At 52.9% G+C, this 6107-nt stretch overlaps 1 long non-coding RNA gene across 1 annotated transcript; it reads left to right on the top strand.

Annotated features, from left to right (window-relative positions):
- Window positions 1-253: 253 nt before the first annotated feature.
- On the top strand, window positions 254-2579 carry LOC136371191 (uncharacterized). The gene is made up of 3 exons (XR_010745297.1): window positions 254-306; window positions 818-894; window positions 2412-2579. It is a non-coding gene; the product is annotated as an uncharacterized lncRNA (long non-coding RNA).
- Window positions 2580-6107: the final 3528 nt, after the last annotated feature.

Genomic DNA, 6107 nt, shown 5'->3' with positions numbered 1-6107 from the left:
GACAAACTCTGAACTCACCTCCCCTGTCTCTGTCTGGTAGAACGATCTGACTGTGATCAAGAATATCTGTAACACTTGTTCTCCCATCTATGCTCTGGAAGATAAGTTCTCCCCTATCCACAGTTCCCAGGATTACTCATTCCTCCTGGATGAGGCCTTCTAATTCTTCCATTTAATTGCTCATGTTCCTGGCATCAGGACAGAAATATTTGAACTGTTTCTGCCTGGTCTTATCTGCGCTCTCAGCCGAGGAGGTGCCGTCCCCTTGCTGGCTGGAAGGGCTGCCTGACGTCGGTTTTTGGCAAGGTGGGAGCTCTCCCATTCCTCGCTGCTCTCTGCTCTTCCTTTCTTGGTCGCCCTGCTCCTGCTGACATGGTCACCCTCCCGATGGATGTGGATTCCAGGCAGGGAGCAACCAAGGCCAAGAAAGGAAACGCTCGGAGACAGCCCTGAGACCCATCCACAGGGAACATCACTGCTTATCTGCCTTCCTCCTGATAACCTCCTTTTAATATTATCCACTGCAGACTCACCCTTCACAAGTTCTTTATCCACTTTAATTCTGTGATCCCATCTTCTCTGGGTTAGCTAATAATTTCCCATGGGTGCTTTATCCGATAGTTGCTTAAATCCAGACAGACACAACGCCGTGCACAAACCCCATGGATTGCTCAGTCCCTGACAAGCTGCCTGTGGAGAACCCATGCTGCATTTTATTTTTCCGTACATCTTGCTGGCTTCAGCTGTTGTCCAATATAATATAAGCTCAAAAAACTTTGGTATGACGCAGGCCAGACTATTTACCCTGCATTTATAGGTGGTGCTGCCGTGCCTTGGACTGACTTCTTGCTCCTTCACAAGAACTGCCTCCAGCTTTATGGCTGTCCTACTTCTGTAAGTCCAGAGGAAACAGCTACACTGATCACAGGGCTGGAACCCTTCTGCTCCTCTGGAGCCAGGCTGGGAGAGCTGGGGGTGCTCCATGGAGAGGAGAAGCTCCAGGGAGAGCTCCGAGCCCCTGGCAGGGCCTAAAGGGGCTCCAGGAGAGCTGCAGAGGGACTGGGGACAAGGGCTGCAGGGACAGGAGCCAGGGAATGGCTTCCCACTGCCAGAGGGCAGGGCTGGATGGGAGATTGGGAACTGGGAATTGTTCCCTGGCAGGGTGGGCAGGGGCTGGGCTGGAATTGCCAGAGCAGCTGTGGCTGCCCCTGGATCCCTGGCAGTGCCCAAGGCCAGGCTGGACACTGGGGCTGGGAGCACCTGGGACACTGGGAGGTGTCCCTGCCATGGCAGGAGGTGGAACAAGATGAGATTTAAGGTCCCTCCTAACCTAAACCAGTCCAGCATTCTGTGATTCATGAATCAATTCTTCCTGGCCTCTGAGGCAGAGGTGAGCTGGTTCCTCACAAGCTCAGTGCACTGAACTCTTGGAGCTTTCTGCTCACCCAGCCAGGGTCACTTTCATTTCCACACTGCCACTCCCCCATTCCCTAAGTGCCTCCTGACCGATGGCAGCACCAAGGGCTTGGGCAGTGCCCTCCATCCTCCCATACTCACCCCAAGCTCCTTCTATCATGAAGACTCTTGCCAGTTGTGCCACCCTCAGCCCCAGGAGGCCCGTGCCCAAAGTTCACAAGGGAAATTACACATTTAAGAATAGCCCTTTGTAGACGAATCTTTTCCAGTGACTTCCTCTTCCTACACTCGGATCATCTCCTCACCTCCATGGTGCTCACTCCTTGCCCTTCACCAAAAATGACAGAATTCCTCTGAAGGCCACCTAAGTCTCTCTTCTCCCTGCTCTTATCTCCCACCCTGGCCTGTCTTGGTCACACATTCTTGGTGTGTGACAGCAGGAACCTGCCCAGCATTTGTCTCTGTCCCTCTTGGCCTGTTCTGTCCTCTCAGCCTGCTCTGCCTGTCCCCTTTCACCTCCACCTCTGGTTCCTGGTTAACACTGCTGTCTGTCTTTCTTCCTTTAGGACCAGCTGCTATCTTCTCCTTTACAGCCGACCCTCTGCTTCTCCTCCCTGAGCTTTGGGACACCAAACCATGGTCTCTGCTCCCTTTTCTGCCCTTCTGCCTTCCTCCTCCTTTGCCTCTGGGTTTCTATGGGGATTTCTGAGGGTGTCAATCCTTGTTCAGATCTTTTTACAGAGCAGTCCTTGGGCTTCTTTTTGGTCCCTCCGTTCTCCTTTCCAGTACTGTTCTATATTTCCCATTTCACTCCACCACACTGTCCAGCTGATTCTCTAGTTTAGAGTCTCTTCTCATCTCTCTGACACGGCCCCACTTCACCTGCAGCACCGGGAGGATGAGGTGGGGCAGCTCTGGGATGAGACTAGAGAATGCTTTCCAAGCTTCTCTCAGCCTTATCTTTGATTTTCCTTTCCTGTGTGGCTGCAAGCAAGAGGGGAACCAGCCCGTGTCACAACATGGCAAAGGCTGCACCACTCTGACCCTGCGCCATGAGCCTCCCACTTCAAAAAGAAAAGGAACTGCAGGACGTGTTCAGCCACACAACAGCTGGGATGCTGGAGTACGAGTTATCCATTCCATTAAAAAGCTCAGAGATAAAATCCTCCTCTAGTGGCATTGTTATTTCCAGGAACACCTTAAAGATGCTTTGATTTTCCTTTTCTCATGTCCTTGTTATACAACAGCAGCAAGAGCAGCTCTGCTCACAAGCACCATTAGCTACTTAACACACCAGTCAGAAGGAATAAAACCTGGGTTTGTGGCTGTTTGCGGGCCCAGCCCACTGAGCTCTTCAGGGATACACCAAAATCCCAGTGATATTGCAGCCCTGTAACCCAAAGGCTTTGGGGTGACCCACTTGTGACCTTCTAGCACCTGAAGAGGTCAAGAAGAAAGATAGGAAGAGAATTTTTGCAAGGGCAGGTAACTGACAGGACAACAAGGAATGGTTTTCCACTGCCAAGGCCAGGGTTAGGTGGGATGCTGGGAAGGAATTGTTCCCTGTGAGGGTGGTGGGGCCCTGGCACAGATGCCCAGAGGAGCTGTGGCTGCCCCTGGATCCCTGGAAGTCTCCAAGGCCAGGCAAGATGAGGCTTGGAACACCCTGGGACAGTGGAAGTTGTCCCTGCCCCTGGCAGGGGCAGAACTGGATGCCATTTAAAGTCTCCTACAACCCAAACCAGGGATTCTCTGATTCTATCTCCACAAAAGCCACCATCATGAGATGGCTTTGTCAGTCAGGACAATCACACTCACTTGTGGATTTTATCTGATTTCATTTGTCTCTGGAGCAAAACAGAACACACGAAGTGCAGGCTCCAATCTCATTACACACAGGGTTCAGCAGAGCTGCCCTCTTGAGCCACCCAGTCACACAAGAGAGTCATTTGTTCTGGGAGATAACCACGAGGAGCTGCATCCACAAGCCAGATTCCATCAGATGCAGGATTTGTTCACCTATAGGCAAAGCAATATCTCAAAGTCAGCATCAGCGAGACCCAGACATCAATCCCAAAAAGTGCAGCACAAACCTTTCCGTGTGTCCCAGCAGTCGCTCATGTTGCCATTTTCCTGCCTCTCGCCTCCTGGCCCCTGGGCTGCTTCGTAAAGAAGTTCCACAGCGAAACCAGCCAAAGTTGAGAATTTCCAAGAGATGTGAAAATAGCAGAATGCAAATTTTGTGGAGGCTTGAAATTTCAAGTGATTTACTGGTGTCAAACCCGTAAAATCAATTTGGCAGGTGTTCACCGGTTAAAATTAGTTTTAACTGAAAGCTGGAGGCATTATTGTGGGAGTCTTTGAGCATTGTTGTGGATTCACAAGGCACAGGCAGGACTGCACACGGCGCATGTGTTATGGGGTGTAATCCTCCTGGAGCACCTTGTAATGCTGTTTGTGCGGCTCAGGGAGCTCTGGGGGCTGAGGGCATGGGGTTGGCACCACAAACCAGCCCTTGCAGAGGTTTTTTTGGTGTTTCTTCAGGCTCTGGGGTGGTTAGTGTGTGGGAGTCAGAGGCAGGTCCCACCCCAGTGCAGTGTTAGTGCCTTGGATGGATTGGGGTAAGCCTGGATTCCAGGGACAGTGAGGGGAAGAGACACCTGGTGAGCTCATAGAAACATGGAATCACAGAATTCTTTTGGTTGGAAAAGACCTTTAAGATCCTCATATCCAAGCACCACTGCTGTGTTCATCACAAACAGGGAGTCACACAGCTCATCCTCCCAGCACACCCCAGATAAACCCAGCAGAACCCAGGGTACAGCCCCCTTTGCATTCCAGCCTCCCATTCTGCCCCACCAGTGGGATGCCAGGATGCCCCCACACCCTGCTGCCCTGCAGGACTCCACTGCCCTGGGGGACCCCAGTGCCCTGTGCAGGATCCTGCTCTAACCCCACAGGCATCAGTGCCAGCAGTTCCCTCTGCCGTTCCCTCCTGTCCCCATCCCTCACACAGAGCTGGCAGTCCTCGGGGTGACATCATCCTCAAAGTCAGGGATTTTGGCAGCTGATGCTGGCAGTCAGGGTGGCCTCCCCTCTGCCACGGTGCTGGGTTGAGGTGAGAGCCCTGGGGTGCAGAGGAAGAGCCCTCAGAAAGCAGCTGTTGAGTCCTTCAGCACGTTGTGGAAGCACAACATTGTGAACTCCATTGTACCCACCAAATCCTCCTGCTATGTTTTCATGTCTGACCTCCTCCCTGTGCTCTCAGCTGGTGGCTGGAAAGAAAATCCTTCCCACCTCTCCTGTTGTTGCTGTGAAGCAGGGCTGGAGCCCCGGGATGCCCTGGCAGTGGCTCTGTCCCCAGGCTGGGTCACCATGTCCCCAGACAGGCCAACACCTGGGACTCCTTTTGGGGGTATCACTCGAGCAGATCACACTGGGGCTCCTCTCCAGCCTGAGACATCACCCAGTTCCCCAGACAGGACCCATTCCCAAAGGCTTTTGGGGATCAGAAGCTGCTCCAGGCCCCAGTCCCAAGGGAGAGAGGTCTGAGAGAGATGTGCCCAGGTCCAGGGCTCTGGGCTGGCTCTCAACAAGCAGCAGCAGGGCTGGACCAGCACCACTCCTGTCCTCACTCCGGGGTCAGCAATCAGTCCAGAGGGCAGGGCAGGGAGCCCTTCATCTTCCCTTTGGAAATTAAACAAGAAGCAGAAAGGGTTTGGTTTTCATTAATATTTTTCTTCAAAAGTTTTCTGGCTTCCCTTCCCCATCTTCTGCCAATATTTCTTCGAGGGGGCGGGCAGCGAGGAGCAGGGAACGTCTGGCAGCTTTTTGTTTTCAATTTGCACAAACCCATTCTGTGTGTGTGTTTTTTCTCTTTCTGGAAATTCTCTGCAGACAGGCACTTCCTGCAGAAATCATAATTTGCAAGGGAAAAATATCTAACAAACATGTTTTTTCCCTTTTGGTTTGCCCCGGCTCTGCACAGCCCTGGGCTGGGCTTTGTGTTGCTGACCCTGTCAGGCATCAGCCACCAGTAACAGCCAGCACTGTGCTCCCACACCAGCCCTGCCTGTCCCTTTCCTTCTTCCAGCCCAGCAGAGCATGTCCCTGGGCTGCCCCATCGCTCCTGTGGCTTTGTCAGAGTCCTGGAAGGCAGCTCCAAGTGGTGGGGTAGACATTTGGGGTTCTGCCAAGACAGGGGTCATGCTGGTTGAGCTCCACCAGTGTGTCCTGTCCCGGTGGGGCAGTGACGTCCTGCCTTGGCAGAAGGCCACTCCAGATGTTTTACCAGCTGTTCACATCTGGTTTTCTCCCCACTCTCGGAGCTTTGGAGGACGGGCAGGCAGAGATGGCCACAGCTGGGCAGGAGCACATGGGAGCAGAGGGGGCACCTGCAGCTCTCAGAGCCTGAGTGGCCTTTGGTCTCTGCCCAGCTGGGTCCCCTCTGATCCCCAAGCATCACCAGTCACACACTGGCCCATCCCAACCTCGGCTTCTCTAGACAAGGTTCCCTGGTCCTGGAGTCTGGGCAGGCACGGGGGTAGGCAGGATTGTGAGGTTAAATAATTCATTCCACATAAATCTTTCCTAGAAACAATTTTTTTTTTTTTTTTTCCCAGGGAGACACATTACCACCTCACACACACAAACCTGACCAGGAATTATAAGAGTGCGTTTCTGCCGCGGCG

This window comes from Sylvia atricapilla, chromosome 24 (genome assembly GCF_009819655.1).
Source record: "Sylvia atricapilla isolate bSylAtr1 chromosome 24, bSylAtr1.pri, whole genome shotgun sequence".
Taxonomy (NCBI): domain Eukaryota; kingdom Metazoa; phylum Chordata; class Aves; order Passeriformes; family Sylviidae; genus Sylvia; species Sylvia atricapilla.
The sequence above is the reverse complement of the archived record's forward strand: the minus strand, read 5'-3'. Positions and strand labels throughout refer to the sequence as shown.